Source organism: Caretta caretta, chromosome 11 (assembly GCF_965140235.1).
Source record: "Caretta caretta isolate rCarCar2 chromosome 11, rCarCar1.hap1, whole genome shotgun sequence".
In the NCBI taxonomy this organism is placed as follows: domain Eukaryota; kingdom Metazoa; phylum Chordata; order Testudines; family Cheloniidae; genus Caretta; species Caretta caretta.
This window is the reverse complement of record NC_134216.1, coordinates 70796060-70823011: the sequence shown is the minus strand read 5'-3', so window position 1 is coordinate 70823011 and position 26952 is coordinate 70796060. Positions and strand designations below refer to the sequence as shown.

The window sequence follows — 26952 nt, the reverse complement described above, 5'->3', positions numbered from 1 at the left end:
CTTCCTGAGGATACTGGCTTCTCTGTTATTCACTGCTGCTCAGGTTATCACTGAAATGTGCATACAAGGACAACTCTGGGTCATCGATTCATCACCTGAACTTCAACTGATTTCTCCTGGTAAGGAATCTTGGTTGAGATTTTAAACCCTTATGTTTAGCAGGATAAATCAGCATTCTAGTCTCCCTACATGACAGTGTTCCAGTTCCAGGAAGGAATGCTTCTACCGGTTTGCTGAGAAAGCTAAAGATACTATTTTCAGATTGTATCTTGGTAAAATGAGTTTGACTATGGCTTTGGCTTCTTGGGTCAGAGGATGCCTGATTTACTTAATGACTGAGAACTTGCACTGAAAAATATGTGAGGGAAGATTGAAGCTGGTGCATTCTATTTTCATATTGCTAGGCCATATGCTTCTCTTTCTGCAGATTTTTCCCATGCTGGGGCTTTCAGATGAGCTTGTACTTGTAGAATTTCCTTCCCTTTATCCTGTGGGAGAAGGCAGTGGGGTCAGGACTCAAAATCTGCAGATGGCCAGCGGTGCTCAGATCCAAAGCTTTTTGAAGTCAATGGAAAAAACTCTTGTTGACTTCAGTGGGAACTGGATCAGGCCCTAAAAGAATATTTATCTTACAGCCTATGTGCATGGGCTAAATTGAAGTAAATAGGAATCTTTCCAATGGCTTTAATAAAGTTTGGATTGGACCCTTAGTTACTGGACTAAAAACAACGTGAGCTGGTCAGGAATTTTCTGTTAATGCTTTTGACAGAAAGTGTGGCTTCCACAAAATCAAACTTTTCCACAGAAAAGATTTTTTTCATCCCAAACTTTTCAGTTTTTCCATCATGAAAATCAAACCAAAATTGATTTTTGGTTTGGGTCATCCCAAAATTGAAACATCTGGGTTTGTTGAACTGAATCACGATGTTTTCTTTTGGCTCAGGTTTCCATTCATTTGTATCTATCTGAGCGGTCACATTGCCTCACGGGAGTTGTAATTGGGCAACTCATGCCCCCAGTCTCTTCAATATGCTGTGCTGCCTGCCTGGGCTACATCTCCCAGGATGCACTGCAGCTTCCCCTCTGGCTGAACTGGTGCATTGCAACATGGAAGTCTCAATTGAAGACAAAAACAGTAGTTGAAATATAGAAATTTTCAGCAGAATGGAAACTCTAATTTTCAATCAGGTTTTAAAATTACACACTGTGTTCCAGAGCTCTGTATCTTGGAAAATAGCTGATATTTCCCTTTTCTTTTCTTTTCTTTTCTTTTCTTTTCTTTTCTTTTCTTTTCTTTTCACCATAGGGACAAAATAATTCACTGTCCTTGCTGGAGTTAGACCTGGGAATAACACCATAGATGAACTTACCTTTAAGCTTGACTGCCTTCGAATAGCTCATAAATAATACATACAAATAATCAACTTATTCAGTGTAATTGATGATGGGACTACTGCCAAGGCATAGTATTTCCAATCACATCTTCATCTAATTTGTAAAGAGACACTATATTCCACCTTGACATGTTTATTATTTGACTCCGGAGCCAGTTATCTATATGGGCTCCCTCTATATCTCCTGCCACTGACATAACAATCTCACATTCTGACTCTCCTACATGGCTTGATATTGCAGCTGTATAACAAAAGGAAAGTAACTACAGAGAGTGTTCCCTTTGGACCAGCTTCTCTAAGCTGATGACACATTCAATTAGCCTGTTGCTAGAAAGGTTAGGGATGTTATTTTTTGCCAACACTATTAAAGCATTTCTCCTCTGAGTTGAATATATCAAATAGACTGGCAGATTCAGACACAAAAATATCCCTTTCTTATGTTCATCCAAAGCGTGTTCCTTGTCAGGTTCCACAATGGGCTAGTTCCTGCATTCCTATGAGTCAGTTTGACCTTCTGTAATCCTGTCCTTAAGTCCTGGCAGGGGTGATTCTTCTAACCTATCCATCCACTGGCATCACAGCAGCTAATATGGGGTGTTAGTAAAGGTCACCGCTGGATATTTGCCGGGAATGATCTCTGAATCTGTTGAAAAATTGAGAATGAGACTTTTAAAGACAAATATAAAACCCCCAGTGCATTGGTCAGTGCAGTGAAGCAAGGAAAGTAACCTGCTGTTATTTTGTACTATTATCTTCCTTTGAGATGTTGGGTCTGATTCTCCACATCTCTGAACTAGTATAAATATACACAGTAAAATGTGCCATATCTATATGTATCTCAGATCCTTATATGGCACCCATTGGCACCTTACAATCTTGTAATATAGTTAGTCTGACAACAGCCCTGTGAAGTAGAGAAGTACTATAATCTTCAGCTTTTAGATGGTGAAATGAGGCACAAAGACTAAGTGACTTGCCCAAGGTCATACAGGTAGTCTGTGGCAGAGCAGACAATTGGAACCCTGGTCTTCCAAGAGCCAGGCTAAGCCCTTGCTGCTGTACCAGATAACTCTGCAGTCTGTAAACAAATTGAGAACTGAGTCTTCTACCAGTGTTACTAGAACATTTGTTCAAGATGGGTGTGGTTTCAATAAGATCTATAGACCCCTAATGCCAAGCAATAGCTAACCTAAGCATCCTCTGTATTTTGATCAAAAATTGAGGATGAAAGCAAAATTGAGCTGACTATCTCATTCCAGTGCACCGGGATCAAAACAGCATCATTTTGCATCTCCTGTCCTCACCTCTAGAGTTAATTATAAATTGCTATTCTGGTAACTACTGGTGTGCATAACAAATTGACAGTCATCTGAGGCAGGTTTTTAATGTTCTGAAATGCCTTTGCGAAGAAGGGTTGCATAGAACTTTCTTTGAAACCTATTAGTCAGTGAGGTTGTGACACTGTGTGACACCATTAGCCCAGAGTGAGAGCCTTGGTTGGGGAACTGAACGGGGGTGTTTGAAAGAAGTGTGGTGAACTAACCTGCTTAAGCCGGGATGAAAGGTGTGATGCTAATGTGTTCACTAACATAGTCTCCCAACACAGCTTTAAATCCTGGGCTAGATGAGGCTTGGAGGGCCAGCCTAGTGAAGAGCGCTTCTACTCCACTGCAGGATATGCCTGTAGCACCGTGCTCTGACTCATGCACTGTGCTGACATAATTATGTGCTACAAATCACGTACTAAATTGTTGCTGGAAGTTCTTTTTATCAAGGTCCAGCCACAAGCAGGGCTTAGATAGCTGTGTGTTTATTTATAGTCCATGTGCGTTTTGATTACCATGGTCATGGTCGATTATACCACGACGTTACTGAACTCTGTAGAATTCTTTGACCTCTAATACACACGAACCATGATGCAATCTTGACATCCCCTTGCTTTTCTAGGGGAGGACAGGCGGAGGGGTGGTGTCTGTGTCACAAAATACCATAGCCCATTAAGGGTCAAAGCCAGGGGTGGAAGTGAGCCGGTAAGAGCCCGCATCGGCCCATACCCAACCCACGTTAAAGCACTCCCTGCCCCTTTTGCCTCCCCTGTTGGCGGCCCTGCGGTATGGACCCTACCAGCAGGGCTGCTGATGGGGTGGGGCTGGGGGGGGCCCAGCAACATGAGAGCGCTGCCGCGGCAATGGACAGTCCTTAAAGGGCTGCCGCGGCAGGGCTTTAACGTCGCTGCCCCTTCCCCCGTCGGGGAGGCAAAAGGGGCAGGGAAATTAAAGAGCTGCCGCTGAAAAGGACCCTGTAGCGCTTTAACGTCCCTGCCCCTTTTGCCCCCCCCGGCCGCCGACGGGCCGGGGGGGTGGGGCGGGGGCAAAGGGAGCAGCTGTCCTGGGGCTGGCGATTTAAAAGGGCCCGGGGCTCTGGATGCCACTGCCACTACGGCAGCAGCGGTATCCGGGGCCCCGGGCCCTTTAAATCAAAGGGAGCCCTGGGCGGCAAGGGCCACACAGTATGGAAGGGCTGGCTGGAGGATGCTGACCCCCGCAACCCTGCCCCTTCCGCTGGAGGCCCCGCCCCTTCTGGGGGCCAGAGGCCCCCCCCACCCCGTACCATAAGTGGCCTCAGTTACTTTCATCCCTGGTCAAAACTGTGGAAAATCTTGGATAGTCTCAAGAAAATAAATATCCTTAATTTCTTCCAGCCGATGAGGTTGTTTTTGGGCAGCTTTGCCAACCAGAGAGAAACAAGGAGCCCTGAGAGAGATCTCCTTCTCTCTCTTTTAAATCCTAAAACTGGGATTGGGTAAATCATTTTAAAGTGTATCCATCTTTTCTGAGCCTTGAGTTGAATGAGCGTTCTGTCTTTCCTTGGACACTGATAATGGTTCAATAGACTCTTTGTAAATTACAAGTGTTTCCAATCTGAAAGCAAGGGAGTCAAGAGATTGTGCACTAATTCCACCCCCTTCCACACACACATTTTATTTGCATTAGGAAACTTGATACAATGTGTTGAAGTAATTACCTCCAATTGCTTCTCCTCAACCTGCTGGATATTCATCACCTTCTCTCTTGGGTCTGCTTCCTCCTTTTCTACAGCAGCTGTCATGTCACTCTCAATATCATCATTTAAAGGTTGCAGTTCTTAGGTGTCCTGTCCTGGCCTGTTCCCCACCTGGCAGCATAGGCATTACAAACAGCTCTGCAAGCTATGTCAGATACAATTGAAACAAAAAACCTCGTGGCCACACACTGCTGATTTCTCAGCTGTTCCAAAATCAGGAGCTAGACTGGGGTTGGCTAGTCATTAATGCCACCAATACAAAACTATTCTAGTTTGTCTCCATCCCAGAGATGGCGATTAGGAGTTTTCCTCTAACACTGACTTTAGCCTGGATAAAACTGGGGATGTGGAGCTAGATGTTATCCCCTGCTGCTGAAAACCTTCCAAAAGATGCCAGAACTATTCAGCGTGAAGGGGTTTCCCTGTGCCAAACACACACAGAGGGTCAAACTCCTGCTGTTACAAATTGTACTCAGCTAAGAGATGTATCAAGTGACATGTAACCTGTCTGGATACCAGTGTGGGCCTTTTGTCACCCTGTGGTGGATGGACCACAGAAAGAGTTCAAATTTTGTTACTACAGAACCTCCAAAGGCAGTGGTCGGCTCCTCCAATGCTTTTGGATTTTGAGGTCCAAGTTCAGTCCCCGCAGGAGACTGAATGAGGCCTTCTTTCTGTTCTTGTTGACATGGTTCTGGCAGTTCCTCACTTTGGGTCATATCTTGGGCGCTTCCTAACTCTTCCTCCACATCTGAGCCTGACTCATCATCATATAGTGCTTAATCCAAACTCCGTTAAAGTCAGTGAGTTTCTCCATTGACTTCAATGGGCTTTGGATACGTTCCATAATCAAGAGAATGCTGAGCAGAAGGTGTCAATGTGGCACCTATCTATATGGAGCATGGAGACCGCCTGAGTCCAGGAAGGCATGGTGAGCATGAGTGGATCTATTTAGCTGTTTGCTGAAAGTTTCAAAGACTCAGTAGCTCCACTTCTTCCCAGGAGAAACAGCAGCAGGAGGAGGAGAGGGCTGATATGCTGACACCTGATGCCTACCAGTGGAGAAGGCGCTGAGAAGGCCAAGCCAGGAAGGAGTGAAAACTTTTCCATTTTAGTGATGGTCGGCATTGCTGCTGCGGGCCTCATTGCCCATCTGCTCAGACAGGCACTTCACTTGCTTGTCTAGGTCAGTTGTCTGATAAAGTGGTGGACAGAACTTCAGAGGTAGGCAAGGAGACTGGAAGGAGTAGCAAAGGGTGGAAATATAGATGTGAGAGCCACGCTTCCAGAGCCAGAGTAGGAGAACTCCATGTAAATAGGCCCTATTTAGCCCTGTCCCATACCATGGCCATACCTCCAAATTGTGGCCATCCATGGGCTGGTGGAGTCCCACTAGCTCTCTTTTGGGCAGGCTGGGCCTCTCCTCTGCCCCAGATCACTGGCCTCTTCAGGCAAGCTGGGGTCCCTCCCAGAGGAGGGAGGACACGGTGCGCACTGACTGAGCTCTGTATTGCAGGGGCTTCTGCCAACACCACCCAAGCAGAGCCATGACTGCAGATCAGCAGTGAGGGCCCTGCCCCACAATCCCCTGCTGCAGGAGTGTTGGGCAGGGATGCTCAGAGCAGTGGTGGCTACAGAGTTCTCACTCCATTGAGATGAATGGAGCAGTTAACATCTCTTAGCTATAGTTTCAGGCTTTCTGCAAATTCAGATACATATTACTTTTCTTTGCAACTATGCAGGCTAGCAACAACAGCTCATCTTTTAATGAAAGCAGGAATCATGTCATCACATGACTCCAAGAGCCAAAGCTTAAGCTTAAGTCTATCCCTTAATCTACTGTGGCCCTGTACATGAATGGCCCCCATTTTTCTATAATACATCTTATTTATTAGAACTGGTTGAAATGTCTAACTCTTTCCACAAACTTTGAAAAGTCATGAAAACCATTTTACTGCTTTTTTTTTACTAGCTCAGTTACTTATTCTGTTTGACTATTTAATTTACATTATTTGTTTTTTCTTAAAAAATAAACTAAACATGGATATGCATTTGGTTATTTACATATGTGCATGGCTACATCCGTGTGGCTCTGAGTCTGATTGGCTGCAGGTGTGTTTACAATAGCCCTTGTCTTATCCCAGACAGCAGCATAAAAAGGTCTTCCAAATTATTCCACATCAGAAGCGAGAAGGATTTGGATAGACTCCTATGGGAAGCTCTTGAAGTGTTGCCCAAACCTCAAACCCAGTGCTGTAAGTCAGACACGTGGCTGAGATTTTAGCTGCCCAGCTTGGACTTAAAGACTTTTTACTCATTGAGGAAATGGATACTTTGGAGCAATTTTAGTCAATGATTTCTGGGAACTGGACTATCCTCTTTTTCTCCATCCCCTGCTGAAGGTTTTGCTGCACCACTCCCCAAGAGACAGTTCTCTGTGAGAAAAAGGGCAGCCATTTTGGCAACCAGTGAGATTTGGTCAGCCAGCATCCAGAAGGTCAGGGACCAGCACCAGCCTGTCAAGGCCCAGCAGGCTGAAATGAAAGGAGGTGCCTGCTGTCAGCAAGGCAGTTCTTGGCTGGACCCAGATGAGTGAGGAAGGATGCTCCCTAGGCTACAGCCAAAGGAACCAGGCTGGGCCCACTGCTGGGCACAATCAGTGGCAGGAGTTCCGGGGGAAACCTGGTGACCCAAACCTGGAGAGGGAATTTAGTCTAATAAGGCAAAAAACTGTTTTGTTAACTGGCCCCAAAGGGCAAGGAACTCCTTCCATTTTGAGTTTGTTGTCCCTGAGAAGGGGTTTTGGTCCGTGTGACCGAGCCAGGGGCCACACAATAGCTGCAGAGGCAAGCTGAAAGCCTGCGGGGGGAGCTGAGAGCGGAAGAGGGTGATAGTTTTAGCATGCCTCTAGCTTCAAAGTTATAATGACCTTTCATTTATGTTTCACCATTCATGAAAATACCCCACTAGCTTTACTGTGTAAAAATGACCCTGGTCAGGTGGCTGTGAGGATCCAACCCAGGACATGTGGATCTAAAAAGCGTGAGCATCTAGTGTTTAAGCTAAAGGACTACCCCTCTGAGCTGGGCGACAATAGAAGACTGTATACCTAAGAGAGCCAATAGATGGCGACAAAGTGCCACTTTGGGTTTAGCATGAGTTGCACTTGCACAAACTACTGCATGGGCAAAATTGTGCCCTTCCCTTTCAGAGATGCATTGCTGGGGGGATGGAAGCCATGCCACCTATGGGGTGAGAGTCATCTTCCTATATAGGGCAGGGTGTAAGATCAGGCAGGCACCAGGGAAGTGAACATAACTTGAAAAGTAGCTATCATTTTCCTATCCACCCTAACTAAATAGGTTAGGACAGGAAGAAAAATGTCACTGGGTACTAATGTTCTCTAGTGCTCACAGTATCTTGATTAGATAGGATTAGTTTGGTTTTAATCTTCTACTCCTACCTCATGAATGGGCTCTGGCTCAAGAGCTTTTAGTATCCCCAGCCCCAAGTGGTCAAAAATCCTGAATCAGCTCCCCCTCCCCAGATCATCATATTGGTTTAAAATGTATGTGGTTAAAAATGGGGGGGGGGAAAGCTTTTTATTTGCCTTCTACTTTTATTCTCATGACTCCAAGAGCTGGAGCTTTAAGAAAAACACAAGATTAATGAAAAACAGAAGAGTTGGCTCCCAGTATAGACGTGTTCTACATCTGTGTGAAGCAGGGTCTCCATGGGGTGACTTACATGATCTGGAAGTGGGGTGACTTACATGATCTGGAAGTGAAAATGCAGTCATGCCAGCCCCAGACTTTCAAACATTATCAGTCAGGCCCCACAGACCAGGAGAATTTTTATAAAAATGGCCCTGTATTTGCCTGCTGGTCTTGGAGCCTTGAGGGCTAATAACTTTAAGTTGCAAAGAAAAGCTGGTAACCCCTTCTCCTTTTAAAAAAAACCAGAAGACTTTATCCTATGAACCCATGACTCCATGAACAGGGGTTTTAAGAAAAGGCCCACATATCTCTAGATAAAATCGAGAGTTGACAATCTGAAGTCAAGTGATATTGACTTCAGAGCTCAGGCTCACCTTGTCTCTCAATCATTACCAGGTAACATCTGTATTAAGAGACTGGAGTTTAATATTTAATCCCTATTAAAACCTGGCTAAAGGCCATGAAACCTCTTGGTCTTTGTTACACAGTATCCCCGTTCAGAAGAATATTTAAAATGAAGAATATATGATAACTCTATCCAGATGAAACAGCTGAAATTACCACTTGCTATCATTTGTCTAAATCTGTTCCCAGGGAGCCATCCCAGTAAAAAGGCTGTCCTGATTAAATGCTTTGCCATTAAGTGGAGCAGACTGTGCAAATAACTCTGGAAATTATCGTATGTGGAAATCATGGAAAAAAACATGAAAGATAAATGGATTTATGTGCCAGTCTGATTAATTGAATCCAAGGGTTTTCCACTGGGAAAATCCCTTTTTAACTACATTGTTATCTGGCTGGCGACAGCTTCTGTATTCAGGTAGCTATTGCACTGTGCTTCCTTGCTTTCGCCCCAGAGACATCATCTCATAGGGTGTTCAGTTCACTATTGTTACTGGCTGTAATTCACATGCCAATACCCAGCAGTATTAAGAGGAAAAACAACTCTTCAGTCTACATCCTTGATTTTCCTTGATGGTTAAGATGCAGGTTTAAGATTAGTATGTAAACTTAGCCATGGGACTAACCATGGGCAGCAATTTAGAAAGGCCGCTAAGCTTGTGTGTGTCCTTAAACTATTCCTGCCAACCCAGAGCATTAGAATAAGGAACAGAAGTCTCTGTCATCTGGCTAAACAGCAGCTTCTGGTCTCTTTTCAAATGTCCATTAGACTTATTGATGGGGGTGGGGGGATAGGGGTCAAATCCTCATGAGGAAGCTGTTCTGACTTACACCAGCTGAGGATCTGGCCCCACATGTTCAAAACGAAGCTAACAACTTGTGCAAGGCAGCATGGAGGCGATCCACAGTTCCCACTGCAGTGCGTGGCTTTAATTTCAGTCTCAGCCATGAGGCTGTATTGGCAGGCAGTGGTTTTTTTTATCCAAGGGATATACGGAAGAATTTAGACAATCTTCTATATTGCTCAAAGCAGATTCCGAAGAGACAACCAATGCTTTGTTTCAGTATTCCTTTTTCCCTCTACTTTTCCTCTCCTCCAAAAAATACACTGGTCAACCTGAGCAGAGATTCCAAAGGAGCATCTACTATAGCTCCTAATGAAGAAATTTAATCCCTTAGTAATTGGAGATGGAAACTCACATCTTACATACCTGACGAGGTGCAAGCCTCCTTGCCAAGATTCCAATTGTTTTAGGGGAACTAGAGCACTGACAAAGATACACAACCCTGCAGTGTAAACACTGAGGCCTGGTTCCTCAGCTGGCATACCTGGATGCAGCTCTGACTTCAACAGAGCTATGCTGATGTGACATCAGCTGGGAAGCAGGCCCCCTAATAGCAACTTTTCCTTATGCTGTCCACCAGTGTGGACCATTCATCCAGTGAAGTTGCTCAAGTCTGAGGCCTGTGTTTTAACAAGCATCAGCTGATATTGAAAACCTGGATATCTGTTTCACTATCTTATACCCTTTCCCCCACCAGCTCCGTTTAGGCTAGGCCTTCAGTCTCAATCACATCTGGAGAGTTGCTTGGTTTTTAAAATATAAATAACTCCCCCTGTGCTGCACTAATTGTAAAGTTCACCACCCCGACCACAGGACTCATGCCACACAGCCAAAAGCTGAAGAAATACTATGAATTGGGGAACTGACACTGGATTGTAGGTCTGCTCTTTCTTAGAACTGTGATTTCCATCTTCACATTTCTTGAGGAAGCCGTGACCTCTCAGTGAGCTGTGACCACTTAATGATCTTTCAATATAAGCACAATCAGAGGTGCCTCATCTGAAGCAATGGTAAAACAATCTACCTGTGATATGAGATAAAAATATTAACTTCTCTAGCATTGGAATCTTGTAGCAGTTTTGTCTAAGACTTAGTCTAAATACAGAAGTTGCACCTAGTTAAAAATCAACTTAACCAACTGGTGCAAAACCCAGTGATATTTTAAATCAGTTTAAATTGTGATCAGACAAGACTTCATCTTACTAGCACAAATTAACCAACGTTACCCAGTTTAGCTTTTATATTGATTTATTTAAAGCAGGCCAACAGCATGTGGACGCTCCGTTTAGTTATATCTGTTTAGCTGGTGCCTGTAAACTTACCCATGCAAGCTAAGCTACTATAAGTCAGTTTGTAACCAATATGAGTTTGAGTTTGCCACAGTTTAAATGGTGTAATGTCTGCATGTAGATGAGGCCTAAGGAAGTGTAGAGAGGGGAAAACTGGGAGAAGGATTACAGGAAAACACTCTGGACTAGATCAGTGGTTCTCAACCTATATTGTTAAGGCTACGATTTAGTCACAGGTATTTTTAGTAAAAGTCATGGACAGGTCACAGGCAATAAACAAAAATTCATGGCCTGGGACTGTGGCTGCTCCAGCCAACACCCATGGATCGCTGCCCAGGGTTGCAGACCGCAGATGCTCTGGCAAGCCACCCAGGGGCTGCTGCCAGAGCCGCCAGAGCAGTGGCTGGTGTGGCTGGCCCTGGGGCTGCTCCAATAGCAGCTGGCGTGGTGGCCACCAGAGCAGCTAGCCCCAGAGCCAGCTGCTTGGGTGGCCCTGGGGTCAGCCACACTGGCTGCCACAGAAGTCATGGAGGTCGCCGAGAATCATGGAATCCATGACTTCGATGATCTCCATAACAGACATGGAGCCCAAGCCATTGTGGGCTGCAGATGCAGCTCTCTGTTATGTGGGCCACGCCCACACACAATATATATATACTACCTGTATGGCCCTGAGAATGGCTTTGTGCTGACTGGGCCACAAGCAGCCCATGGGCAGCAGGTTGAGAACAACTGGGCTAGACTGTGGCAGCAGTAGGTACTGCTGCCCTGGCAGCTAGGGCAGAAGGGCACCTCACCAGTAGCACTGGCTGTGGGTATACAGAGCCAGATCCTACACTGACTTGTACTCTGTGCAACTGCACACAAGTCAATACGGTATAAGTAGAGCAGGACTTTTGCCCTCTGTCTACAGAAGAGACATGCCAGCAGAGTGCTGCTGGGACCAAGCGCACACAGGAGTAGCAACTGTGAAGTCCTGTAATAGGCTGCAGCGTGCACTTCCGCGTCCCAGGCTTCACGCAGTGCAGAATGCAGGTGAGACCACGAGGTCCTTCGTCCTGCTAGTGTGGAATCACAGCTCCCCTGCTTTTGCTCAGAGTGAGCACTGAGAGTCTGAGCTCCCTTGTAGATGGAGGCGGGAGAAGGGTTCTCTACACCGACACTTTGCTTCCCCCTGTCCAGCTGCACTGAAGCAGCTGGACAGAATCTGGCTGTAAAGGCAGTGAGACTGGAGAGAACTCTCATGCGCTGGTTAATTTACTTTGTAAGTTGTCAACTTCTATTAGTTTTTCCTAATATGATGTTGAGCCATTTACTTCCCCTGCAACCTTCCTTGGTGGGGAGGAGTCACGCCCTTGGCCCCAGGACACAGTATGGTAGCTGTGTAATGTCACTGCGTGTGGGGTACTTCCTCCCAAAACCCAGAGGCCTGTGCAGCTGTAGATGGCTCCACCTACCAGCGGGGTTCTACAGATGTAACTAAGGGCCGAATTTGGCCCGACACATGTTCTGCATTAGTGATGTGCCATATGTTTCCTTTTCTGAATTAATGCAGGGAACTTGGATGGTTTCTGCTATGTGCATTGAAACCAGGGGTTAGCTGCACTCCACTCTGGTAGATGCTATAGCCCATTTGCATTCAGTTGGTCACACCAGCCCCCTCTAATGCACAGGTCTGCCCTTAATTTTACTTTTTCCATGCTATCAGCAGTTGGAGACACTTGAGCGAGAGGCTTGGCTAAACCCTAGAATATCTTCTGCAGTGCTCTTTACACATACATGCTTCCATGATGGCAGCTTCTGGTGACTCTTGTTCTACGCTTGCTGTCCAAGTGAGAATGAAACTGCACACAACTCCAGAGTCTTTCTCTCACCCTTTGTTAACTCCAGAGCCTTGTGATAATACAACCCCATTCCAAACCTCCTATACTTGGTGAATATTCCATGGCGGCTGTTACCATATAACTACTAATATAGGGAGATACTTATTTTACTCTGGAGGCCTGTAGTTCATCAAATAGTATCAACCAGTTGTGGATTTAGTCTAGTATCCAGTAACTGAGAATGGCTGGTATTGAGTGTTTTCAGAAGAACGTGTAAGGAGAACCCTGCGGTAGGCATTTGTGGGATAATTTTTTTCACTAAGGAAAAAGTCCTCCTAATTTCCAGTAAGTAGAGAGATTGACTTAAGCCTTGAAGTTTGAGGGTTTATATCCCTGAAAAACATGTATCTTTGAAAAGATATTTACTGTTATAAATATATTTATATTTTTGGATATTCTTGTTCTCCATATAATCCTTTTTTGAATCCTACTAAGCTCTTGGTTTCAATATCTTGCAGCAATGAGTTCCTCAAGCTAATTATACACTGTGTGTTTAAAAATATTTTTGAGTCTTGAATTTGTCATCTATTCCTTCCTACTCTTTGTCTCTTAGCCAGTTTGTGACTGATAGGGCTCTGCCTCTCAAAATAGAACTACTTTCTCTAGTGAAAGTTTTGGAAAGCCTAACTGGATTGTCAACCGGTTGTCCAGTGTATTCAGTTAGATGGAAATATATGGTCTAACACTGTTAACATAACCCAGTCACTGTCCAACATTAAACACTGTTAAACAAAGTCCAGGGTTTTGTATACAGAGACCCCCGTCTGCTTAGTACCATGACAAACAAACCATTAAAAATCTTTGTTGCTTTTCTTTAAAGATAAAGCATTTGAAATGCAAAGTATCAATAAGGTTTGAATTTTAATGTCCCCTGTTCCCTTTCCCTTTAGTTGGGGAGCATTTTTAGAAGGAAAAAAGCCCTTGATTGACAGTCTCTGAGACGGTATTAAAGATGACAATAACTGTTCTTTTAAGGGAAAGAGAAGAAGTCCGTAGCAATGGGTGGGAGCTGTTGTTGTTAAACCCAGATCCAGTTTCATCCCAGGATTCAGCTAGAGCTAGTAGAGGTGGTGATGTCATCTGGTGCCCTCTTTCTGGGCTGATCTGGCCAGGACATCTCTCAGGATCAGGATGAAGAAGGCCCAGAATCCCAGGAGATGGTGGGGGGTGGCAGCCATGATGGTGAAGCTCATTTCAGTAGCCAATTTTTCTTCCAAAAGCCTGTCTTTAAGGACTCACAAAAGGAATGCTGGGCAGAATTGCCCATCCCCTTCACTGTTTTGTCCACCAATATGACCTTGTTTCCAGCACCACTTTTAGTACATTGATTTCTGAACAGTCATATTTACCAAGCATGATCTTAACAGAGTCCTTGAGTTATAGCAGAAAGACCGAATGAGACCAAACAAAGGCCTTCTGTCTCCCTTTGTACCTTTTCCCTTCAACAGTTGTTGTTATAGTTTATTGTAACATTTTATGAACTTTCACATACTTGTTACAGCTGAGCCCACAACTAGGGTAAATTTGTAGGCCCAATTATTACAACAGTCCTATATCCACTATTATAGAGCTGTTCGAAAAAATGGGAAAACAGCTTTTTGAAGAAGAAAATTGGAAATTTTTGAAGTTATTTCCATTTTGCAGGGTCTAAAATGCACGCAGTTTTTATACTTTTTTTAAAGAATATTTTTATCAATATCTCAATCATGTAACCCTTCTGCCAGGCCAAGTTGATAGCAGCAAGGGCCGGGTTCAGTACACAGGGGTTCCCTCTCATCAAGGCAAATGCAAAACTGGCTCGAGCCCCCACCCAGTGACCTGGGAAAATCTTACACACCCCCTGGGTGCCTCAAAGAGGCAATACTTCCCCTCTCGCAAGCACAGAGTCTTGGTGTAGTAGAGAATCTTTAATAACATGAGGTAAACAACATCAGCATTAAATTGGGGAAACACCACAACTAGTGTTCATTAACCAAACCAGGAGCAACGACCCACCCCAGAAAAATTGGGCCACATCCTTTCCCTCAGGTTCTTGAGTCCCAGAACCCAAACGTCTCTTGAGTCCAGCAATCCACAAATCACCCAAAGTCCAAAAAGTCCAGCCCCAGAGTTCAAAAGTTCATCTGCAGAGTGTTACTCCCCAGTCTGGCTAAAATGTGCCTGGGTGTGGGGGAAAGAGGTAAGGGGCACCTTACGTGTCCTGAAGCTGACTGCCCCACAGGGCTCTGCTCCACCATGACCGACTCCGCTCTGCACAGCTCGCCGTCTCACGAACAGCTCTGCTCAGCTCGCCGTCTCATGAACAAACCGCCGTCTCACAAATAGCACCGCTGCACACTAGATCTTCCGGCTCCCCACTATTTGACACAGTGCTCAGTGATTTCAGCTCATAGTAGTGGGAGCCTTAATGCTGGTGCACCATAAGGCTAAAGTGAATTCAGCACAGTACCTGTAACAAGACTCTTAATAAACCCAAAATTAGCTCTGACATTCCACAGTGGAGAGAGACAGAGGTGCAATTAGTGCTTCAGGCCCTCACAAAGGGGCCTACACCACCAGACACTAATACCTGTCTCAAGTCTCTCTCAATTCACAGAGTTTTGGAACCCATGTCCCTTGCCTAGCGAGTGCTACTCAGTTGATGGTGAGTCCCTCCATCATAACAAAAGGCCAAGGACAGTTCCAAGCACAGTTCCCATAATCAGGGTAATAACAATTTATTCTTCCCGCCCCAATAACAGAGACACTGGGGATCCCACAACAGCCAAAGTGACCATTTGGGCAGTTATGGCTTCATTCTAGGCGGGGTGGGTGTGCCTATGCAAATGAGATCAGCCCCTGAAGTTCTTTTCCACAACTTGCCACACCTCACCACCAGATGTCAGGGTGGAGCCCACCCTGACTCTGCTTACAATCAAACTTATTTGAAATCATTATCTCCACTTTTGTTTAGCAAAAAATTTGGTTTGAGTTTTGGTAAATGAAAGAACTAGATAACTTTAATTAAACATTTTGATTAAAATATCTAACACTTATGGAAATTTGCTTCTTTCTCCCCCTGTCCCCTAATTGACAATGTTGATGATACTGACAATTTTTGGAAAAATTGTTTCAGGCCATTTTTTTACAAAAGGAGAATTTTTGAGTAGCTGTTCTAGTCTCTTGACATGGTCAAATAATTAATAGGTTTGTACAGCACCTTGCAGAGGTAAAAGAGAATGTGGGTAGGACACTAAGATGTGTCTGTTAGAGTTTTTCCAGCGGACACTCAGGGTGTCCAATCGAGATTTCTGTGACACTGTTCTTACCACCCAAGTGATGCAAATGAACTGGCAGAGAATCTGCCCCAAACTATTGCTCTGGCACAGTGTCAGGCCTTTATATCTTTGCATAAGATTGTATCAGAAGAAAACAAACTTAAACTCTGAAAGAATGACCAATGTATGCTTTTAACACTACCAACAAGTGACACTCTCACTGTTGTGTATCCTGAACTTATTTCTCCTCCTCTGCAGCACTGATGGTCTATCATCGCCTCTCAGTGAAAACATGAACTTCTCTCAGTGTGTCCCACTTTCAGTGATGCAGCTCAGAAGGTAATGAATTTAGAGAGCTCAGTTCTACTTAGAACCCTCTGCACTCAGCTCTAGACCATAGTCTCAAAATCTTTATGTGTGAGGGGTTAGTCATGCAGCTGTCATTAACACTAGTGCCAGGAGAGTGACTAACCCCATAGACACTGCTTTGAAATGTTTACTATTAATGTAATCCTTCTCCTTCCTGCCGATCTGTCAGAAGCTCTTTATGCTCTTGTGAACAGCTGTGGGTGGGAGCCGATGAGGCTTAGGGAAGAAAAAATGATTTGGTCATTTATTATGTATGTTATTTAAGTGCCTCCGGTACTGCTGGAAACACCCCAGAAGGCAAGTCCCTAACTGAAGGAGCTTACAGTTTAAGGGTCAAATCCTTCAAATTCTCTGTTTGTGGAACTCATTCCTTTAAAAATCTCATTGCTACTCATATAGTTATATTGAGCCCTGGAGCTCAATTGAGAGCCCTGAACTGAAATCAGAGCCAGGGTGCTCTGTACTGTACAAACACACTAAGACAGTCCCTGCCCCCAATGCATCCCATGAAGTGGGCTGTAGCCCACGAAAGCTCATGCTCAAATAAATTGGTCAGTCTCGAAGGTGCCACTAGTCCTCCTTGTCTTTTTGCCCCCAAAGAGTTTACAATCTAAATTGACAAGACCAGCAAAGGGTGGGAGGGGAAAACTGACTTGACCACGGTAGGTTAGTGGCTAAGCCAGGAATAGAACCCAGGTCTTAGAACTCCTAGTCACTGGACGATGCTGCCTTTCTGATTTTTTTTTAAATATACTGACAAGTAACAACATTTAAAACTCCTAGAACTGAAAGATTTCAACAAAGTGTTTTCCTCTGTCTTGTTTACTTTGTTGACAGTAGAGGACAGTATTTTGTCTGTAGGTTGTTTCAGTTTTCCCTGTATCTAGTCTCAGTTCCTTATTTGTGGGCAGGGGCAGTTTTCCCCAAGAAGCAGCCAAGAAATCTCTTTTAAAAGTAGGAAAATGTGATTGTAAAACTACAAAGATAATTGGCAGGGGCAGGCTGAGAATCTGAAACTTCTTCTAACTTACTTTTAAAAAACCCGCCGTCCTGATTGGCTCTCATGTTGATGCTGTCCTATTAACGGGAGTTCCATGCTGTGAGGGGGTTGCAGGATTGTGGTTCTAAATCACATCTTTGGTTCTCTCATTCTTGGCTTGGTTTTAGTTGTCATAAGGACTAAGGCTCAGACCATCAAAGGTATTTAGGTTCTTAACTTCCATAGAAGTCAAGACCAACAAAGGGTGGGAGGGGAAACTGAAGACCAAGGAAGCTAGGAGCCCCAATGTCTTTGAAGATCTGGGCAGAATTCCCCATTTTGGGATAAAATATAAAAGACTACAAAGTCATCTGCTCTGATGTCAGTCTCTGGCCTATAGTCAATCCAAGCAGGCAGCATTAAAAGCTATAGAGATTGATGTCTAGTAAAAAGATGAGTACAAAGTGGCTGTATATAGTGAGAATAATGTCATTTATAAGATCAGTACCACAGGCATCCACTTCAATGAGCGTTCTTCATTCATTTCCCTTTCAAAAGCAATACTCATCAAAATTTCTCTGACCAATTTTTTCCTTCATGTAAAACTACTGAGTTTTAATAACCCTGCATCTAAAGGTACTGGTAAGGAATGCATATTGGGAGACTAGCAATCAAAGCACAATGGTGCTTTGAGTTGTCTGTCAAGATTTGACAAGATTTAGCCTTCAGAGCTCAATCAGCACAAGACTATTTGAGAGGCACTGAATTTGAAACACCTGTATCCCATTGCTAAACAATACTGACATTCTATGTGTCATGCTGCCCACTCTTTTACCCATATTAAATACAGGAAATAAAGTTCAGGCTATTGTGTATACATGCATAATCCTCCATCCAGAAGCATTTACAAGGTTCAGTGGTGGCCTACCTTTCACCGAAATAATTCTGCTAGAAAGATCTAGTGAACATACTGACGGTTTAGCACAATCTGAATAAAAAGCTTATTTTTCAAATACTAGAGTTTATTCACCAAAGTGATAAACCGTAACATTATTAGGTTATTTCCTTTAGGAATATAGCATTTTACTTTATCTGATTGGCGAAAGATATCAGGGTTTTAGAAAGCAAGCTTAGGTATGTTTTAAAACATAGCCATTCTTTCAAGCCCATTCCTCTTCTGTTTCAACAAAACACTATTGTGCCTCACTCATAAGTTATGTTCTGGAACTAGTTCATATTAATCCTCCTATTTGTTTTTCTTGTGGTGCCGTAGCTTTGTTCTGCTAACTAGTTTGAAAGGAACATTCCAAGACATTAGTTGTGGAAACTGCCAAGCTGAGTCACTCCAAGGCATTATGCAAGAGCAGTGAACTTTTGGTTATATTCAGCAAGCTTTCAGCCTGCAACTCTACTGGGAATCAGCCTGTGCTTTTTAATGGGAACATGACAAGATGTTGAACAGTGTGGCAGCAGCCTGGCTAAGTCAAAAGGGGCAATGTTGAGTGCTAGTGGGCTCCCAAGCTAGGAGGAAGGGGGCAGGGATCTGCTATTTGATGCTGTGGCCCCATAAGGGATAACACCATAGTAGGGATATTCTGGGAGACAGCAAGAGTTGTGAAGCAGGCCCCAATTAAGGGCAAAAACTATCTACTTCCAAGGAAAAGCCTATGTAAATTAGAGGTTATTCTGAGTTCCACCCCATTGAATTCTGGATGCAGAGGGACTTGTGCCCGTTTGGCATGGGACGTGTCCCAGGATCTGCAAAGATCTCAAAGACACCCAGCAGACCCCAACACTACCCATGTGCCCACTGTTTCCTCTTCTCCTAGCCCCATGACTGACCTTGGATTCCATTGTGTAGATGGGAGCTCTTGCTGTGGGAGCGATAATCCATCTTTCTAACCTCTCTGTTGTGAGCTCAGTACATCAAATGGACTCATCATGAGAAGAAAAACTTGGGGCTGGATAAACTGGCTAATATAAGAGCTGCTGTAATACGCAACCCCTCACCCAGAATTTAAGACGAACCTCAGCTGAACTGGTTCTGAAGGCAGTAACATTTTAAATATTTCCCTTACTATCTTCATTCACTTTTGGGTCTAACCAGGAGCTAATATGGGAATTATGGACAGCAACAAAAGAAGCTATTCTTCCTTTCTGTCCTGTTCAGCTTCTCACACCAGGCACACCACTATGGTATCTCAGCAAGACAGAGAGAGGCAAGATAAGCGTCTGTATCTCTGAAATTTCCAGAACTGTAGGTAAGAACCGAGAGATTCTGATACGTTGGGTGACACCTCTAATTTTTTAAAATCTAATTCTGAGGATTTAACTGAATTCTTTCAGTTTCCCCTTCAATACTGTAAGATCCAGCTAATGAAAACATACAGCAGCAAGTGGAATGTAGCCTTTGACCTCTTCATAGACCCACCACAGCTGTGACATACAAGTTTTATTTTGCTTTTCTGACCAGAAAATTTGCAAGAGTGTATCAGGCAAAAGGTGACTTTCTTTTGCCTTAGCACAGATTATATAAATAGATAAATATTTAGGACCTAATCCAGAGACCAATGAAAGTTAGTAGAAAGACTCCCGTTGTCACTAATGGGTTTTGAAACAAACCTTTGCACTCTAGTAGCATACAGAATAAATTTTCTCTTACTTTGTTACATAAAATTTCCCAGTTATACCACATGTCCTGTAGGTTCTGAGCTGGAAATTTTAGGCATCTATGGATTTTTGGCTTAAAGTTATTTTAGAAAAAGATTAGCTTGGCATTCAGTCTAACAAATTCTTGCGTACTACATCATGGAATGATCTGTTACCTTGGACTATTTTTTTAATTGTCATTTATTCTATTTGGAAAATTGAGAAGCTTCCCAAAGGTGGAATTCTATACTGTCTCCAGCTTTTGTAAGTCACTGAACTGAGCCTGTAGTTTATGCTGTAGCCAGCTTTCCATTATAAGACTAATTTTAATCCTCTTCTAAACTCTGTTTGGACAAAGCCTTTCTGTGAAATTCCTTCTGGCTGGCGTTCTGCTAGAAGATTATTTTCTAAGAGAGCTTGTGAATGATCAGAAAAGGCATTTAGGTATGAGACTTTGGATAATTCGTGGTGCAGTATTTCACTTTTACAAACGTGTGCTTTTTAGTTTTATAAAAATCTTTTGCAGCATCATATCAACTTTTCGATTTCATACTGCTGCCCTATCACCTTAGCATCTGGGCACCTCCCACAGAAAACCAGTAGCTAAATCTTTAGAGAAGTGTCTGGCACTCCTTCCTTTTCAGAGTCAACTCAGCATGCAGTAAGGTAGATTGTTTTGGTATGGGGGTGGTTGCTTTTGGGAGCTTGGTAGAAGGGGTGTCAGTGAGTGTCCTTTTTAGGGCGGCAAACCCTCTTCACAGAGGAAAATTCTGCAGCACTTCCTAAAGACCCAAGTTCTAGATTTGCCAAATTTCCTCTGAAAATTTGTTCCCTAGCTAGATTCCCTTGAACAAGAGAGCTTTGGCTGTGGGTTTTTGTTTTCGTTACATCTAAAAAAACTCTCCATCTTTTGAGTTACTCAGTTTTTTCCTCCAAGAGAAGTAGTGCCTTTGACTATTCCTGGTAACTCGGAATGATTGATTTTGCAGCATTGCCAACTCCAAGTAGTGAAAAATCATGAGTCTGGTCTCTCAAAAAAATATGAGCTTGGTTTAAAAACCACCAGTTTTTAAAAATAATGTTGGGTCCTCTGCTCCGTTTTGTGAGCCTTTAGAGGCCATGTTTTCAAGTCTTTCCTGGCAACCATGAGGGCTAGAAACTTTTTTTTACATATATAATGAAAGCTGAGATTCTCACATCTTCATGAGGCTTTAGAAGCTGGGGTTTCAGGAAACACCAAATATAGCACAAGACCTGTAAAGTAATCATGAGTTTCAATATGGATTTTGAAGCTATTAGCCATTCCACTTCTCAGCCCCTCTTCCCCCTCCCCCCCCAAACCTCTGAACTATGCCTCGAGGCTAGCAGAGCGTATCAATCCGGCAGGGTCACTGGGACAGTTTATAAACTCCACAGGGTCTCTAGTCCAGACCCTCAGCTGTTGCAATTTGGGAAGATGCCAATATACACAATTTGGGAAGGGGATCCAGTCAGCTAACTCTAAAGACTCTTTAGCAAAGTTCCTAAACTTTAGGGAGTGGAGACAGGTAGGTAGGCTAGGGCATGTAACCATGTATAACAAGCAAGAGCACAGACCCACTGGGGCTGAGGAATCCTACATAATTTATAAGCTCCACATGGACAAGAAGACTCACCAGATCCAAGGAGAGTGATAAACTACAGCCTCCCCAGAACTGTAAAATGTTTTGGCATGGAGGATCTAAGCTTATATGCATCGCAGGAACACTGGTTCACCCATCGGGGCTGGAGTACTTGCTGAATTTATAAAATCTGCCACCAGGGGCAAATAGAGATGCTGGGGCTGACATTTCTGCATATCTTACCAGCGTGGAACTACAGCCTGAACAGCTGCCTGACAGAGATCCTGATCCAACAAACTGTAAGCATATGAGTAGTCAATGGAACTGCTCACGTGCTTAAAGTTAAGCACATGCTAAAGTGTTTGGTTGGATCAAGGCCTGTGGAAGCAGAGTTTTTGATGTTATTCTTTCTACTTAAACTTATCTACTGCATCAGAAATAAATACTTATTAGAATAAGCACTTAGAATGTGGCAGTTAGTTAAATATGTATTTGAAAGCTAGGAAATTCTAAACGAAGATGAAAGTCTCGGGAGTCAAGTGACTGATTATCAGCCTACAAGATCAAACTCAAGTCTCCACAAGTACCTCAACTCTACTTCTGCTCTGTGTATCCAATTGCTAGAGCTAGTGTGCTCTGAGATTGAATTGGCTTTGTTTAGGGCTTGGGCTGCTCAAAAATTTCCCATCAAAACGATTCCATGAATAGTGTTGGCTTTCTGCAAAAAAGGAATCTTGATTTTTATGAAAAAAACAAAATACTTTGGCTGAAAACAGAAATACTTCAAGTTGGATATGCTGCTGCTGTGCCTCATGGGAATTGTAGTTTGATTTAACACATTCTTCTCTATGGGCTGGGAATCCTGGCTGGACTACTTTTCCCGGGATGCACCCTGAGTGTTGATTCCCACGATGAATTGCTTCCTCCATCCAAGAAGTTCTGCATAGGAGAATGGGAATTCCATGAAGCATTTCCAGATCATATCTTTTTAGTAGCTGAATTATCACCACACAATCAAAAATTGCCATGGAAGAAACCCCACCCCCACCCCCAACCAGCTCTGCTCATGGCATCTCTGATATACTTTCTGGTGGCTGCCATTCTGTGCTCCAGAATATCAGCTTTCACTAAAAACAAGTCAAGGGAAGGTGGGATTTCTCCGCCTTTGGTAAAGCTCATTTCCTTCTGTGGTTATTGCTAGGAGTCCTGCCTGGGTTGCCTTCTTATCACTTAAATTGCACCCATCTGTTAAACTCGATCAGTTATAAGGCAACATGTACCTTCTAGGTGTTAGGTGTGGATAATCCCTGTCAGAATTTAAGCATATGAGACTCAGAGCTCAGCTGGTGCAAATGTCATCGCTCCAGTGTCTTCAAAGGAGCTACATGGATTTACACCAGCGGAAGATCTGACCCACAGGCTAATCTGTGTTTGACATGCCATAAATGAAATCTGTGTCCCAAGGGCGGGAGTCTGCACTGATACACAAATTAATGGGGGTTGCACAGAGTGGATGTTAGGGCAGGAGTTGGCCTTTAGTGTCTGTATATTCCTCTAATACCCTGATGCTTTCATCTTCTTGCCATGGTTGCGGATTTACGCAATGTGTGAAGACAGGCAGTTTGGAGGTGATGAGGGGAACAAAAATCCCGCCGGCTTGCCAAGAGGGTTACTGTCTAGTAATAAATCTAGCGGAGGAATGCCTATGCTGCTCTGCTCTTTTCATGCCTTTGCATACCACCCTTTAAGTGGAACATGAACTGAACATCTGCACAAATGGTATTTAAAAGGATGTGCCTATAAATATTTTTCTTTGAAACTTCTTGAAAGGCTTTAGTTCCCCAGTTGTCCTTGCTAAAAGATGCTATTGACTCGACAGGCTCTCCACAAATGAAGTGTTTAATGACTGTCGTGCGAACGTCAATAAAAGGGCATTCTTGCCGGGGGTGTATTCTCAGCTTAATGCGTGGGCACTTACACGTGTAACTTCCTCAAACTGACTTGAGGTTTAAGCAGGTCTGCAGTAGAAAATAAGGATTAGGGAAGCATTCCATTCGCATAGGGTATACAGTATATAACTGTGTCTGTTAGAATACTGCCTGAGAGCCCCTACTGGGGATCAGGCCCCCTATCATGCTACAGATACATAACCATGAAGACAGGGTGACTGCAGCTCTCAGCACTAAGGAAAGAAGGAAACCAGAACCTTATTAGGAAAGAGCTCTGTTTGCATTAGGTAACAAAACATGGCGGCGGGATTAATGCTGTTTAATAAAGAAATGCGGGGATGGGCAATGATGGAACTAATACACAGCAATTGCTTTTGTGACCAGGTTTTGCTGCCCTGAACAACCTACAGCCCGGACTATTCAATCCGTTTGCAGAACAAAACAGCCTGGAACCATTTTGCAAGAAAAGACGCTAGTCTGAGCCACACGAGTCCTCCTCCAGTGTATAGGTTCCTCTATCAGATTACTAATTTGGTTTTCAAAGGGGATTACACGCTAAGCAGTAGCTCTTTATTTAGGAGGAAGGTAAACAAATGATGTAGGCAAGATGTTTGCATTTTCAATGCATTATAATAAACCTTAATGGAAAAAGCTGGAAGATTTTTTTTTATAAGCTACTTAATGGGTGCATATGCATGGCTTCCTGTGCGCAAGCCTTTAACATAAAAACCAGACAACAGCTGTTACTGTTCAGAGTGGAAAACTAGCTGATATACTGTACCTGTGGCTCTCATTCTGATTGTCGTATTTAGGCCCACCCTAAACCTCTGGTGTTAGGTTTTTTCAGCTCCACACACTGCTCCTTGTGCTTCTTCTATTCCTTGTACTACATGTCAGTGTACAGCTCTTAGTGACAGGAATGCAGCTAGGAGTTTGTCTACCCTCTTCAGGATGGGTGGTCCTGAGTTGGGAAATCCAGGTTCCTCTGCACAGGAGCAAGGATCCAGGTCACATCTTGGTAATTGCAGGGGACTGTATTGTAAGGATTCAATGGGAATCCCACTAAGTGCTTATCTGTATCTTTAGGCTCCTAAATATCTTAAAAAAACTGGCCCTATGTGACTTGCCCACGGTCATACAGGAAGTCTGGGGCAGAGTAAGGAAGTAAACCTGGATCCCACTAGACCATTTCTTCTCTCTATTTTGAAAGGATCACTTTATTTCACCCAAAGCTTGATATTTTTGTTATTGGGTGGTGCAAAGGGGGCACATGTGGCTTGGAGAGCTGAAGCTGGCAGCCAAGCACTTTGGAGTGCTCATTAGTAAGGGTAAAAATGTGGATCCAACACATCATTACACCTTTGGGAAATGCAGCAAATACTGCAGGGAGCATATGTGCCACTAGAATGGAGCAAAGGTTATCCAGGCCTATGGAGTGATGCTATGTCCTGTACCCGGTTTGCTGGGAGGAGATACTCCTGAGGACAATACAGATCTTGACAAGTTCTAAGTTACCTCAACACAGGGATTCTCCTGAATTGGACACTGGAAAAGCAAAGAAAAGCTTCTGGATGCTCTGGCCCCAAACCTGCCAAAAAACATGTAGGCACATGCTTCACTAATGAATTTGCAGGCCAGTAGGGGCCAGAGTGCTCAGCTAGTCTGCCCTACTGTATAACACAGGCCATAGGCCTTCCCCAAGATAATCCTATAGCATATAACTGAGAAAAACCCCAATCTTGATTTGAAATGGTCAGTGATGGACATGCCACCATCCCTCTTGGGAAGTTGGTCCAATGGTTAATTACTCTCACTGTTAAGAATTTACACCTTACTCCCATGCAGAATTTGTCTAGCTTCAACTTCCAACCATCAGATTGTGTTATATCTTTCCCTGCTAGATTGAAGAGCCCATGATTAAATATTTGTCCACATGTAGATACTTCTACACTGTAATCAAGTCACCTCTTAACCTTCTGATTGTTAAGCTAAATAGATTGAGCTCCTGTAAGGCATGTTTTCTAATCTTTTAATCATGGCTCTTTGCTGAACCCTCTTCAATTTTATCACTATTTTTCTTGAAATGTGAGCCTCAGTACGAGATGCAGTGTTCCAGCAGCAGTCACACCAGTGCCAAATGCAGAAGTAACATAATCTCTCTACTCCTACTCAAGATTCCCCTGTTTATTCATCCCAGAATCACATTAGCCCTTTTGGCCACAGTGTCACACTGGGAGCACATCTGAGCTCTCCAAGTCAATGAAATTCTTAACTTGCTGAAAGTTAAGCTTGTGGTTGAGTGCAGTGCTGGACTGAGGCCTGTAAACCGGAAGTGACTTTAGAAGACTGAACTGAACACAAGCTATCCAGACTCAAAAGAGATGCAGCAGACAACTGAACTGGCCTCCTAGAGCACTGGGTCAAGTTGAGGACAAATTATTGGCTTTGGTTTCTTTATCTTTTTGCCACAGTCATAATACTGAACAAACATGGGACAGAAGGATTTGGATTAGTATGGAAGAATATAAGCTCCTTTTTAATGCCCTCAGTCTGTTAAATTTTGGAGAATAATTAGAAGTGGATTAAAACACAGAAGAAAAAGGTGAAATCCGGAACGGCATATGCTCATTCCTCAGGCAGAGTATTAGGAGCAGTGCTGACAAAGTAACATCTCTTCTTGTGATGTTATGTAGATAAAAATCGTCTGTCTCCTCTGGTATGCATCGGCTTTCCAATTAGTGAATAGAACTGGAGGTTGAGAGTTTAGACTGGTTCTGACCTGTTTTAATTAAGGCATTTTTTAATATAACCTCTGCTTCAGGTCATCTGATAAAACTAATCTGGCTGTAATGCCTAACCTTCTTAACCTTCAATTGTTACTTGTGCATTTTAATGGCCATCTTAAAAAAACATTACTCCATAAATTAGACGCCAGGTCCTGAAGAACAAAAACGGCTGTAAATTAAAATGCTTTTAAGAGATAATTGGATGTGTTTTGAAAATCAGCTGCCAGCTGACTTTCCTGGCTTGCCCATTAACTACATTAATGCTTACATTTCTCTTGGTAATGCTGTCTATAAGCAAGCAGATGGATTGAGAAATAGATTCAGAAGGGGGTCTTTCTGCAACTGAACCCACTTATGATGTTGGTTAAGCAATCAAGTTTTTCATCTGTATATGTAGCAACTTGCTGAAAATGATGAGCCAATTCAAACAAACCTAAGCAACATGAGTTTGTATTTTGAGCACCTGCTTCTTGCTTTTTTCACCAGTCTTTTAACATAGGGTATCTCCCAGCTTCTAGGAAAGCTACACATTTACAGGCCTGTTTGCTTGATAAGGTCATCCAGCCATCAAATTGGTACACGGAGATATTACCCTGGTTTTCAATGGCTTAGCCAACACAATACATAAGGGCAATATTGAGATGACCCTCATGTGTCACTACAGGCAGGATGATCGATTGATTACTGAGGCATTAATAGAAGAAATGCATGGACTGTATAGTTTTGAGAGCACTTTTATAATGTTCACTTAGCCAAAAGAGGGAGCCTGT

General features: G+C 43.5%; 1 long non-coding RNA gene across 1 annotated transcript; it reads left to right on the top strand.

Moving 5' to 3' along the window:
* LOC125644838 (uncharacterized) lies at nt 1-23990 on the top strand. The gene is made up of 3 exons (XR_007359134.2): nt 1-119; nt 16108-16188; nt 23781-23990. It is a non-coding gene; the product is annotated as an uncharacterized LOC125644838 (long non-coding RNA).
* The last annotated feature ends 2962 nt before the right edge of the window (nt 23991-26952 follow it).